The sequence below is a fragment of the Bacillus rossius genome, chromosome 5 (assembly GCF_032445375.1).
Source record: "Bacillus rossius redtenbacheri isolate Brsri chromosome 5, Brsri_v3, whole genome shotgun sequence".
Taxonomy (NCBI): Eukaryota; Metazoa; Arthropoda; class Insecta; order Phasmatodea; family Bacillidae; genus Bacillus; species Bacillus rossius.
This window is the reverse complement of record NC_086333.1, coordinates 44,292,064-44,306,602: the sequence shown is the minus strand read 5'-3', so window position 1 is coordinate 44,306,602 and position 14,539 is coordinate 44,292,064. Positions and strand designations below refer to the sequence as shown.

The 14,539-nt window shown below is 49.9% G+C and overlaps 1 long non-coding RNA gene across 1 annotated transcript; it reads right to left on the bottom strand.

Annotated features, from left to right (window-relative positions):
* Positions 1-326: 326 nt before the first annotated feature.
* On the bottom strand, positions 327-3,908 carry LOC134531750 (uncharacterized). Its single transcript, XR_010075081.1, has 2 exons — positions 3,618-3,908; positions 327-3,357 (listed from the first exon to the last, which is right to left on the bottom strand). It is a non-coding gene; the product is annotated as an uncharacterized LOC134531750 (long non-coding RNA).
* Between the last annotated feature and the right edge of the window lie 10,631 nt (positions 3,909-14,539).

The window sequence follows — 14,539 nt, the reverse complement described above, 5'->3', positions numbered from 1 at the left end:
AATGCAAAATGCCATGTCAGAAACATCAGTTGCTTGTGAACTTGGTGAATCAGTCAGTATTTTCAAGAAAAAATACAGTGATGTTTTATTAGGGTATTCCAAATTCAAATCGTTATGCCCTGAACATATAGTTCTTAAATGTCTTGCAAATCAGGATGTGTATGTAGTTATGAAAATACTGAACTGTTTATAGACTCCTTGAGGAAGTACCTTCAAAACTTCCCTAATTTTTTAAGTAAAATGCTTTCACAAACATTATGTGACTGACACACATAATATTCATTGTGTAGACAGAGAATACAATCACTTTATAATTTAGACATTAATTTTGATGGAAGTATTTCCTATTAAAGTAGGGAACAGAGACACACTCCCAGAAAGCAAAATAATTACTTTGGAAGACTTCACAGAAAATGATTTAATTAAGCATCATTCCGAAATCATGCAGGCCCACTGGAACTCACTCATTGTTACAATTTTCATTGCAGTAGTAAAGTTTTAATCATAAGGTAAATTACAACATATTTGCTATTCAATGGAACCATTTTAAATGCTTTGAAGACAAGGCTCCTGTTTCATTTTGTTTTTGTTCACTACTTTCCTGATGTTGCAGCAAGCTAATTCAAAGGCAGATGTAAAGTATGTGATCTTTTCCATGAAGAAGATTTTGTCTTTCCAGCTGACTACAGATACTTTGAAACGTCCCATGAAAAAGGGTCCCATGATAGTTTTGGTGGAGAAATAAAGAGAGTGATGTTAAGATATGATCTTCAAAAAAAAAAACATTGTAGTAACTAGATCTTAAGATTTACCAAATACTGCTGCCAAATGAGTAAAATCTATTATTATATTGTATGTTCCTGAAACTAAGGGCGCGGTTACACGGGACCCTGAACTACTTCAGGTGAACATGTTTAAGTAAACACGTTTACAAACGCGAAAGTGTAAGGTTACACGGTAGTTGCTGAAAAGTGTGTTCAGCTCTAAAACCGATTGTCTACTGTCAACGAATGACTATGTTGTTGATCTTCTCTATTTTGTATCCAGAAAACGCGGGATTTTCTCACTTGTTTATACAGTCCTATTATCAGCAGAAATGGAATGTGTTTTCATATTGCTCAATATTTTTTTAGAAATCGGGAATTCAAACAACATGCACAGAAAATTTTTTAAACTTATTTGTTATTATTTTTTGAGCGAGAGTACCTATCTCAGTTTTAAGAAAATTAAGGCCAGAATCAATTTAAAAAAATACATATAATTATTTGTTGATTTTTTTTGTTGTTGCATTCGGTATAATATTACTCGAACTTGTGCCAGGAACACTTTCCATCTTGAATATCTGCAAAGGACTGTTTATATTCTAAACAGCCAATCAGAGGCTAATGTAGAAGATATGTCGATCTGAACTACTTTGCCAACCTGTTTAAGTTAAATGGGAAATGGCCTCGAACGAAACATGTTCAGACTGTGTGTAACCGCACTCAACAGCTGAACATGTTCACCTGAAGTAGTTCAGACTGCCGTGTAACCGCGTCCTAAAATACCAGATACTGCATTGAGCTATAGCACCATTCCGAAAGTTTTCCCCCAGTGCTCAGACTCTGTACAATAACACTACAAAATGTAGAACTGCATATTTTACAAAAAATTTGTACAAACATGTGCAGTATTTGATGGAATATGCTATTGATCCAGCTTAAGTCAATTTAATCCCTGAAAATGTGCTACAGCAGTCCTCTGGCATGCAATCAAATTCTACAGTATACCATAATCAAAAACGCTGAGGCCTGAAAGTGTTATATTTAGAGCACCTGTTTGAATAGTTATAAATATAGCTTGGCAGCTTTGTTTTCATTCTATTTTAATTGCACGTACAATTTAATTTCGGTTTAAGGAGATATACTTAAAATAGGCCTTTAAGTAAGTTTTTTTTTTTGAGTTTTACTATAGGTAGTAACTAATAAAAATACACTTAATACTAGCAATGAACAGTTTTATTGTACAAATGCTAACAAACATTTAAAAAATGACATCAGAAAACCTATAAACAATTTTTGAAGACTAAGAAAAGTCGTAAGGTAATGACAAGCACTGTAACAAGCATGGAAAACTTGCTACAATTAACATAAACATAAGTTGCCAAGATTAAGATATTCCACATGTAGGCATCAGAGAAATTTATTCAGGTTGCATTTTTATGGTACTTACGTATTAATGCCACCGCAGCTACATATTTGACTGTTTTTAAGTGCAGCCAATGTACACCTAAAATTTTTGCGACAAATCATAAAATAAAACACTTTCAAAATGCAAAACACTTTATTTAAATACAAAGTAGTCAATGGTTTTTTGGTGGAAAATGGGCCGATTATAGAGTTTAACATTGATATATTAAAAATTGGTACTTTGTTGTTTGGGTTAGTATAGCTAAACTTTAAATTGGTAATTCCTAAGCAACAATTAGAAATATTTTACAATAGCCTATTTGTAATGTAACTATACTAACCTAACCAACCATCCAATATGTTTTGAAGCATTTTTAATGTAGCTAACCTAATGTAATTGACCATATTTGAGATTTAACTCAAGTTATCCAAATCATATACAGACAGACCCACCCAGAACAGCAAAACAGTAAGGTAAGTTATAAACTTTGATTTCTCAGAAACCAGTAAGAATTCAGAAATTCTGTTTTCAGGGTAAATTCAGGAATGTGCCTAGTGTTTGAAAAAAGTATTTCCGGAATTTTATTATTACTTCACGGAAAAGCTGTGCTGTAAGAATATTACATCAAGTAAAGATAATATTCTCCTACATAAAACATATAGTGACATACACCCATATAAAATAACTACATTAGACCTTTGAAAAACATCTCACTCCCCCAGTTAATATGCCAAAAACTGTAACTACGTGGGCATCTGCATGTTTGTAAATTTTCTTCACATTGCTCACCTTCTGAAACTACTCTACTGGTAAATGAATTTTTGGGCAGGATGCACAGAAACATCATCATGTTAGACAGTAAGTTAGGAAAAGCTTCTACACTCATGAATCTTTGTACGGTGTATGATTAACTGGAACTTGTACAAAAGCATCTTCACTACACAAACTCGCTGTTGACACAAACATGTAGGCCTACACTAGCATCAGCAGTTTGACACTCAGTATCTGATGTCACACATGTAAGTTATTCTGTCGGCTATCAAGTGAAGGAATAGTAGGTACTGCACCATATATCAACAACGTTCTTTCAGCATACCGAAACTGTCTGCCATCGAAATGCAATTCGCACAAAAATAATTTGTTGCACTGAAGTTGTCAGTCTTGACACATTCAATCCATTTTTGACACCTGAAACAGTAAAAACAGTTTAACTGCTGCGATTTAACATACCTTTTTTTTTATTAATTGACAATAACATACATCAATGAAATAATGACATGAGAATAACTTAAAACATTTCTGCGAAGCTCATGGTGCGGTTACTTTATACATTAAAATTGACATTAGCCCTAATTGAAGGATTGGCATTCAATACCTGAAATCACTGCAAACCTTATGTATTTGAGATTTTATTTAAGTGTCTACACAAATAAATAAAATTTACTGACCTTATGTTAGAAGAAGCAGTCTTGGTGTTTGGAAAACGGAAAAACCGCCGCTCTCTAGGATTAGAATTACAACCCTTTGCGGCACATTTGGTCCCCCACAAATATGGCTCTAGGATTAGAATTACAACCCTTTGCGGCACATTTGGTCCCCCACAAATATGGCAAAGACATATTAAATTTTTACATTATAATATTATTTACTGCGACTAATCGTATTCATCAGTACCCCAGAACGTTTGTCACGTTTGTCAACACATAACCTCAACACAACTTTACTTACTCTATGGTAGTGAAGAAATACGAAATGCTTCTTGCTGCAACGAAAAAAAGAAAAACACATGTTGGCAACTAGCGCACCCATTCTCGTTGCAGAGGTACGGTCAACTACTGGGAGAAAATAAGCGACATATTGGTCAATTCCAGTTTCGCTCCCCTGACTGGATGCTACTACTGAAATCTAGTTTTAGGCACTTAAAAACGCAGGTACACTTCACGCCGCCAGGTTCGCTTTCATCACCTGTCTCGTGTTTTTCTTACCAGTTTCCCATATTTTTCCTATACAATAAGTATGGTATGGGCCTGTATTACCACCTCCGGATAAAGCTGTGAATAAAATTTATTTCTTAAATAGCGTCCACGAACATATTACGACCTTTAAATAGTGATATTCGGGCGCCTATTCGCTGAATGAACTATTCGGTGGTCGGACGAGCCAATAAAACCTTATTCAGCGAATAAGCACTTCGAAGGCATCGGGCCGATCAGCTGTGCTACTGAAATCAAATACGGCTGGAAGGAGACATATGATTGTTGATAGTGATTCTGATGATGAGTTTTTGGAGATTTTGCTTGCTAGAACAAGAATGGCGAAAACAATTAGATACCGTCCAGATAACTATGAAGAGTGGAGCGACGATGAATTTGTTATGCGCTTCAGAATATCCAGACATTCAGCACTTCGGTTGCTTGAAGAAATTAATGGCATTATTGTGTTTAATACCAATAGGTAAACTATGCATTAGTTTGACGACAGTCGTCGTACCCTCCCAGATGCAGAGGCCGTACTTGGCCACAGACACGGGCCTGAGGGAGTCTGTTTCCCCAGTGAACCATCAGTGTAGTTCAACGGCCAGGGACGCACCCGCGTGCGCCCTAGCATGCCAGTGGGCCATTGTTAGTGTGTAAATAATTCTGTGTTGTATATATTTTTTTCAAATGGTCGTGAATTTTAATAAGAGTGTAAATAATGTAACTGTAATGTATTAATTATTGTGTAAATAATCTTGTAATTTTCGCAAATGTCTCGCAGTGTTAATATGTAATCGCGGGCTGGCGCTCGTCCGCGTCGCGAGGGGTGGCGCTCTCCCACGCCGACCGATTTCTCCTTCCCTCCCCCGCAGCCCGCGCGCGACGGCCCGCGGGCGGGCGGGGAAGGGCAGTGTTACTCAGGACTCGTTCAGCGGCAGATGTGCACGCCGCTCTGCGCTGATCGCGAGGCGCGTCTACCGAGCTCGCGGTCTGGCGACAGCGCCACTGTACGGGTCTTGCGGCAGCTGAGCTGCCTTCGCTGTGCCGCTCATACGATTGAGCGTACGGGTTACGGGTTACGAGTTACGTCACGAGTCGAACATCATAGGACGCGTAAGCGTAGTTATGCACCGCCGAACTTTCGCCGTCGTTACGAGTCTGTTACGTAAAGAACCGCACACGTGTCACGCGCCTTTGTGGAACAATTTGCAATCAGGAACTTTGTTACGTGGGAGGATTTATAGTTCGTGTCGAGACGAGTTGGTTGCACGAGACAGTCTTCGGGAGTCCGGGTCTTCGTGGGAAGGGCGCTCATCCAGCGACGGATCTGCCAGGCCGCGGCAGGCTTTCAGGATTACAATAAAAGGGGCTCGTGGAAATGTTAACATCGAGTGGTCCTTTAAATCTGCCTATCATTCTTCCTCATCACCTCACCCTCCCTCCAGGTCCCGTATTCCCCGGTCCCGGCCACGGTGGCCTGGACCCACATTTCTCCGACGAGAGCAGTACGGGCACAACAGGAATTTCTAGTAAACGGGGAAATAGGGACCAGAAGCCGAGGGACGTCATTTGGCGCCCAACTAGTGTGGCCGTAAGCATACGCAAACACACGCAAGCGCACGCAAGCGCACAGGTGCTGGTCAGGACGGAAGCAGGTGCAGCCGCGCGGCGTGGGAGCGGCGCTAACTCGAGCCGTCGCACCGGCGCGCCGGCGGGAGATAACGTGGCGCGGGAACGGCGCGAACACGAGACGTTTCGGCGAGAGATAGCGCGATGTGGGAGTGACAGAAATCCAAGACGGCGGCGCAGCGGGATCTCCGACTGAAGATAACGCGCCGGGAAGGATCGGATTGTATTACTGGGGCAGATTGCGATCACATCCCGGATCAGTAGCACAGGAGGACAGGATGGCGTGGAAGCAGGCGGGACAAGAGAGAGACGATATAATCAGTTTCGAAACGGACATGCATGAGGAAGGAGACTCCGCGAAAATGTACGTAAAAATTGTGGTATGCAGGCCCGGCGGCGCAGCCGGGGGCGCGAATGGCACGGACAGCACAGACGCCGAATGTAAACGGGAACAGAGCGACAGGCCCGCGGACGTGGAGGGGCCGGTAGTGCGGTACGTGAATACGCAGTTCGAGTTGCCAGTGTTTGCGGGGAGAGACAGCGAGGACCCGCGGGAGTTTTTGCGGGAGTGCGAACACCTCTTAAAACTATACGAAGTGCGATGGGCCGAGTGGGCGTCGCGAGTGGCGGGACAGCTCCGCGGCGAGGCAAGAAACTGGTGGTCAATGGCCGGGAGTTTTGATACAGAGTGGGGGCTTTTTGTACGCCAAGTCGAGACTAGGTACGATAACGATCAGGCGCGTGCGTTGTGTCTGCGGACATTTTATTGCCGGAACCAGGATGAGGAGGAGAGTGTGGAACAGTTCATTTACGAGAAGCTGCGCATGTTCCGCCGATTGGGGACGAGTGGAGACGTGAGTGTGGCGTTACCAACCATCGTCGAACAATTGCTACCAGAGTTCCGCCCCTTCATGAGAACAGCCGCCGGACGTGACACAGAGGAGTTCGTGGCCCTCGCTCGCGTGATTGAGCGCGACATGTCGCAGTGGAGGACGGCACTTAGGGGCGCGAGGGTTCCCCATGCCGGCTCGGGACCACGGGGGGTAATCGTCACAGAGGTCACGGACAATGACATGGCCATGGTGAGCTACGCCGACGGCACGGGACCGCGGAAGACAACAGACCGTGGTGGCACCAGGAGACGCCCAGAGACAGCTGCAGCAGGAGGAGGACGTCACGAGCGGACAGGAAAGCGGGAGAGGGATGAGCATCCGCCGCGATGCCGGTTTTGCCCGGAGGCGTACCATTGGCATCGCCTGTGCCCCACCAGAGCCGCGTGGGAGGAGGCGCGCGAAGGCAACACGTCGCAGGCGGGAAACGCGGAAACGGGGGCGGAGGGACAACTGGGTGCCGCTCCCCGACCCGCCAGCCACCGGCAGACCCAGTAACCAACAGGACTCGTCGACCACCGCCAGCGCCTATTACACCAACATCGTGTCCGCCGCTGGGAAGCAAGGAGCAACAGAATTGCTCCTCGTCAGCTGTTCCCATGCCGGGACAACCTCAGGGACAGCTGGATGCCGTCACAACTACCGCGGCCCTGAAGCCGGTTTTACCAGGGCCGGACCAGCCGCCTTGTCGACATGCCGTCGGCGAGGTGGGCAACCGGAGCGTCAGCACAGGCATCGTGCCAGTAGTTCCCGTGCCGGGACAACCCCAGGGACAACTGGATGCCGCCAGGACCACAGCGGCCCCGACGGGAGTTTCTCCGGGGTCGGACCAGCCGCCTCGTCGACCTGTCATCGACGAGGTGGACCACCGAAACGTCAACACGTCAGCGCCAGGACGAGCCGCGGACCTCCCCGCGAGTTCCCCACGCCCGGACGGCCAGGAGGCCGGGGGCGGTGGGGGACGGACGACTGCACAGCTGGGGAAGTCGGCCCCGAGGAGCAGGAGCTTCTGCGAATTCCCGTCCACGTTAACGGACAGGAGATGCTGGCCCTGGTGGACACCGCCGCCAGCCGATCCTTCATCGCGGCCCACCTGGTGAGAGCGAAGGCGGTGACCCCGCGGAGGGAGCTGGTGCAGCTGGCCACCAGGGACGCCGTCGTCGCAGCAGGGGGCATCACTCAGGTAATATTGAGCATCGTTGGTCACGTTAGCCACATCGAGGCCTGGATGGTCTCCGAGCTCCGCGAGGGGCTGATCCTGGGAGTCCCGTGGCTGTACGAGGTCGACGCCACCGTGGAAGTACGAGCTGGGCGGATGCACTTCGGCACCTGGGGGCGCTGGACGGTGTACGGCGTGCACCAGGTTCCCCCTGTCCCCCTCAGACAGTCATCCGCCTAGAGGATCTTCAGCACTGTGTCCCCGAGGAGTACGTCGACGTCATCAACAATGTCCTCGCCTCCCAGGCACAGGTATTTGCGGCCGCGGACCGGCTACGACGGACGAATGTGACTGAGCACCGGATACCTATGGTACCGCACAGCCCTCCCTTTGAGAAGGTATACGGATTTGGCATCCGAGAATGGGGGGCCATACAGACTCAAATTGACGAGATGTTACGTGACGGGGTGGTTGAACCCAGCACCTCCCTGTACAACTCGCGGGTGGTGCTGGCCACCAAGAAAGGCGGAAGTTTACATTTTTGCGTGAACTTCAAGGTGGCAAACAAACTGACCATTCCCGCCCCGCCCCCGCAGATCAACATCACGGACGCTCTGGCCGGACTGGGGGACGCGACTATCTTCACGACACTTGACTTGAAATCGGGCTACTGGCAGGTGCCGGTATGCCTGGAGGACCGCCCTAAGACGGCATTTACAGCACCAGACGGCTGGCGATACCAGTTCTGCGCCATGCCATTTGGTCTCATGGATGCCCCTGCCACGTTCCACGCACTGATGGTACGTGTTCTGGATGGGTACATTGGCGAATTCGCCAGTGTCTATCTGGACGACGTTATCATCTGGTCCAGGATATGGGAGGAGCACGCGCACCATCTGGCACTGGTGCTAGAAAGTATGGCCAGACACGGACTGACATGTGCCCCAAAGAAATGTCACATTGGGGCCACTGAGATCGAATTCCTGGGACACATTGTGACGGCTGGTGGGGCTGCTCAACTGGCTGCGGTCCTTCATCCCCGACTTCGCCACGGTAACGGCTCCGATGACGGACCTACTGTCGCCGAAGACTAAGTTCCGGTGGACCCCTGCCACGGACGAGGCCTTGCGACAGGTGAAGCACCGGTTCAGGAACTGTCACACGCTCTCACGCCTGGTGCCCAGCCACCCCATCTTCATCCAGACAGACGCGAGTCAGGAGGGGATGGGTGCGGTACTGTACCAGATGGATGACCGGGGCGTGAGGCGCGTGATCGAGTACGCCAGCGCTAAATTTGGGCAGGCTGAGCAGAGGTATCATGTGAATGAGCAAGAGTGCCTTGCGGTGGTCTGGGCCCTGCAGAGGTACCGTCACCACGTCGAGGGGCGCTCATTCACGCTGAGAACCGACAGCCAATGCCTCAGCTGGCTAGACTCCGCTCAGGGCCGGAAGTCTAAGTTCACTCGGTGGGCCATGCTGATCCAGGAATTCTCGTTCACGGTCGAACACATTCCTGGACGTGAAAATCAGCTGGCCGACGAGTTGTCCCGGAATCCGGATCCTGAGAATGAGTTCCATGACGACCAGGGCTGGGAGGAAGTGCTCCTCTCTGAGCGTGAACGCGGGGTAGAGGACTCGGTGCCGCGACCATGTGCGTTGTACATGCTGACAAGCTCCACTGCCCCTGCGCCTGACGCGCGACCAGAAACGATGACTGAACTGCTCACGTGGGTCCACGCGGCGCAGCTCCGGGACCCCGACACCCAGACCCGACTGACGGAGTGCGGGGAAGGGGTGGTACCGGGCTTCCGAAGTCTGAACGGGGTGCTCCAGACCAGGGGGGCTCACAGGACGAGCAGGTGGCAGACCCACGTGCCGCCCGAGGCTAGGCGCTGGGTCATGAGCTACCTGCATAACCACCCCCTGGCGGGACACCTGGGTGCAGAGCAGATGCTGTGTGAGGTCAGACAGACGTTCCACTGGCCTGGCGACGCGGCAGAAGTGAGACGCTACGTGCGGGCCTGCCTGCGTTGCCAGGAGCGGAAGTCCAGGTGACCCGACGGCAAGGAGCAACAGGTTCCGCATGGGCCCCGGGATCCTTTCCACACTGTGGTGGTGGATATTATGGGGCCGTATCCTCGCACGTCCCGTGGTCGGCGATTTATTGTTGTGGTCACGGACGTCTTCACCCGCTGGGCGGAGGCGTTCGCAGTACCAAACGTGAAGGCCGGCACCGTGATTGCCCTGCTCGAGCGCGAGTTCTTCCCGCGATACGGGTACCCCGCGGTCCTGCTGACGGACAACGGGGTGCAGTTCACGGGGAGAAGCTGGCGAATGTCCTGCACGGGATGGGGGGTGGAGCATCACACGATGCCCACCTACCATCCGCGCGCGAATCCGACCGAAAGGCGGAATCAGGACATTAAAACTCAGCTGCACATCCGGTTGGACGAGGACCACACCAAGTGGGACCTGCAGCTGCCGACGCTGCTGTTTTGCCTGCGCCGTCGGACGAACGCGGTCACGGGCCATTCCCCCCCTGAACTGGTGCAGGGCCGAAACCTCGCCCTGCCCGGGGAAGCGTGCACACCCCCCGACTCGCACGACATGACCGTGGACGATCTGCGCGAAGACGCCCGACGTCGCCAAGCTGACAACCTGGCCCGACGCACGCCGCAGATGCAACAGCCCCCAGGACGATTGGGGCCTGGCCAGCAGGTGTTTGTCAAGTGTCACCACCTGTCGTCTGGCGAGAGGGGCTTTTGCGCCAGTCTGGCTCCTAAGTGGTCAGGACCGCAGGAGGTAGTGGACAGACTGGGGACCACCTCATACCTCGTGCGTCGCGCCGACGGACGGACGACTAAAGTTCACAGAGACGACATCCGACTGATAGACGATCCGCACGACGACAGCGGACCAGTGGTTGGTGACGGAGCCGATGATGACGTCACCAAAGGTGTACTGGCCAACCTCGGCGACCCTGTGGTGGCACCACCAGAGCCGGACCTGGGACGTCGACGGGGACACGCCCACCCCAGATCACAGCGGGTGGTAAGCAGGGACGTTGACGAGGATGACGACACACGGGACGGGATGCACGGGGTCGGCCATGACGGTAGTGGACCGGTGGTCCAGGACAGGGCCAATGACAACGTCGCCGTAGGAGTGCTGGTCGACCTCAGTGACCCCGTGGTGATGCCACCGGAGCTGGATCAGGTTTTCGATGGGTACACGCCCACCCCAGGTCACAGCGTGTGGTAAGCAGGGACGTTGACGGAGACGATGACACCTGGGGCACGACGCACGAATGGGCCCGCACGATGACACCGACTCAGTCCCCTACGAGGGGACATCAAGGGGGAGACGGCGGTTTTCGGCCGGCAAGAGGGGGTGGGGCAAGGACGCCCGTCAGGAGGGGCGGAAGGGGCCCGCATGGCGCGAGCATGGCAGAGCTGGAGCACTTTGTGGACCGGATGCTTCCGCCCGATGACGTCATCGCCTACGCCAACGATAATGACGGACCGCTCATCGAGGACATGACGCATGACGACACTGCACAGGGCGACCTGGTTGACCTGAGTGAACCAGTGGTGACGTTGCCGGAGCCTGTCCAGAGACGTAGACGGAGATGCATCCACTCCTGGGAACGGCGGGTGACGAGGACGGATGTGAACAAGGACGTGACAGATGGGGTAACGGTCCGGCTCCTCCGTGGGGAGGGCGATGTCGACAGGGCCCAGCATGTGGTCCTGGACTTGCCTTCCGGGGAGCTGATGACGACCGCTCACGCGGGGAGGGGACCGGCATTGCGCCGGTCCACGCGTGAGAGAACGGCCCCTCACTACCTCCGGGACTACGAGTGGGGGGGGGGGGGTCAGTCCAAGCCCCGAGACGTACGACAGACCACCGACGGTGGGGGCTATGCTGCAGCGTGATGCAGCTCCTGCCCCAGTTTGCCCGACCCATACGAAATGACGTGACGGACTCCGACGACCAGACACGTGGCCGGACGCGGACGCAGCTGCCGGTCTAGGTCGGCGTCGGGGGGCAGGACGGCCTCGGGAGAGGGGGGGCATATGACGACAGTCGTCGTACCCTCCCAGATGCAGAGGCCGTACCTGGCCACCGACGCGGGCCTGAGGGAGTCTGTTTCCCCAGTGAACCATCAGTGTAGTGCATCGGCCAGGGACGCACCTGCGTGCGCCCTAGCATGCCAGTGGGCCATTGTTAGTGTGTAAATAATTCTGTGTTGTATATATTTTTCAAATGGTCGTGAATTTTAATAAGAGTGTAAATAATGTAACTGTAATGTATTAATTATTGTGTAAATAATCTTGTAATTTTCGCAAATGTCTCGCAGTGTTAATATGTAATCGCGGCCTGGCGCTCGTCCGCGTCGCGAGGGGTGGCGCTCTCCCACGCCGACCGATTTCTCCTCCCCTCCCCCGCAGCCCGCGCGCGACGACCCGCGGGCGGGCGGGGAAGGACAGTATTACTCAGGACTCGTTCAGCGGCAGATGTGCACACCGCTCTGCGCTGATCGCGAGGCGCGTCTACCGAGCTCGCAGTCCGGCGACAGCGCTACTGTACGGGTCTTGCGGCAGTTGAGCTGCCTTCGCTGTGCCGCTCACACGATTGAGCGTACGGGTTACGGGTTATGAGTTACGTCACGAGTCGAACATCATAGGACGCGTAAGCGTAGTTACGCACCGCCGAACTTTCGCCATCGTTACGAGTCTGTTACGTAAAGAACCGCGCACGTGTCACGCACCTTTGTGGAACAATTTGCAATCAGGAACTTTGTTACATGGGAGGAGATCTAGTTCGTGTCGAGACGAGTTGGTTGAACGAGACGGTCTTCGGGAGTCCGTGTTTTCGTGGGAAGGGCGCTCATCCAGCGACGGATCCACCAGGCCGCGGCAGGCTCTCAGGATTACAATAAAAGGGGCTCGTGGAACTGTTAACATCGAGTGGTCCTTTAAATCTGCCTATCATTCTTCCTCATCACCTCACCCTCCCTCCAGGTCCCGTATCCCCCGGTCCCGACCACGTTGGCCTGGACCCACACCTCTCCGACGAGAGCAGTACGGGCACAACAGGAATTTCTAGTAAACGGGGAAATAGGGACCAGAAGCCGAGGGACGTCAAGTTTATTTACCTTTAATTTTCTTTGTCATAAAATTTACAGATCAAACCTAACCAAAATTTTCCTTATTGTTTAGTGTGTTCAATATTTTTTGTTTTGGGCGATTTTGGGGTTGGGGGGCAGGGGGTGTGTTTACTTTTTGGCCATTTGTTAAGACCGTGTCGCAATTCAAGAGTATGCACTCTCACTGGCCACTCTCCCTCTCAGGATTGTATACTCTCAGTTGAGACTGGAGAAATTACCCTCTGTGACGTCAAGATTTGGACATGTGACACGGCCTTATACTTCATTCGAAAATAATCCTTTAGGGTTAAAATATTGCCCTAATCCGAACTGCAAATCTGTGATGCAAAACAAATTTAGGACAAGGATTGTTTGTCTATTATAAACTGTAATGTAAATGTAAAAAAAGGTTACTTAAAAATATGTAAAGCAATGTTTTATGTTGCCTGGCAGGTTAAGAAAAAAATACGTGATTTGGAACAACATCTGTCTTCTTGTTTTCAATTATATTTTCAAACGTGCGCACGAATTGAACTAACTTCGTGCATTCTTCTTTACTGTAATTAGAGGAGCGCACACGTTTCGCTACTTTTAATTCAGCCATATCTAGCCTCACAAAGCGCAAATATGTATTGAATAATATAGTGAAGATGATAGCAGAAAAGTAAAGACAACAAAAGATAGTCGGAATAACCAAAACTGGCAACACTACAACATTATTTTTCACTATCTTAGCAGGGTTTTTCATACCTATGCTTAAAAAAATACACTAGAGGTGTCGAAATCATCAGATAAATTGCGAATAGCTATTTGGTCAATATTCGGGGATTGTAATACACAAGGACGAAGATATTCAGCGAATAGCTTATTCAGTGTATAGCTATTCACTGCTTTTATCCAGAGTTGGTAATACAGGCCCTAAGACTACAGTTCACAGGGACGAGAGCCACAGTGCCGAAGTTCTAAGAAGTATGCAGATAGCTCGTAAAAAAAAAATTGTATTGCAAATATTTATATATTTTAAATTAACCAACCCTAACACTTCGGAAGAAAATAAACAATGATTATTTAATACACTGTAAGAAATTAACCTGACCCAACCTTTTACTTCAGTAAACTTTGGAACTGTTCGAGTTGTGGTTGTGGTTTTCATCGCTGTGAACTGTAGGTTATCCCAAAAAATATTATCAACATGTGTTTAATAGTCTTTATTTTCATAATTTTAAGTACACATATTGACTAGCAGCTGTATGCGACGAATGAAGTCGCTCATCACCAGGGACGCATGCGCCACTGGTACCAATCCAGACACACACAAACAGTGGCGTAGCCATGATTTGTGTATGGGGGGTGTTAAAAAGCATGGCCCCCCCGTATTAAAGCGTGGGGTCCAGGGGTCCTCCCCCGGGAAAATTGGGATTTTAAGGTGTAAAATAGTGTTATTTTAGCAGTTTTCGGTACTTAAATTTAAATATTGTAATGGTAAAATTTTTATTAATTTTAATATGAAATTTGTTTGAGTGATGAAAAAGAAATTAATTAAAGATTTGGTGCAAATGGGGGGGGG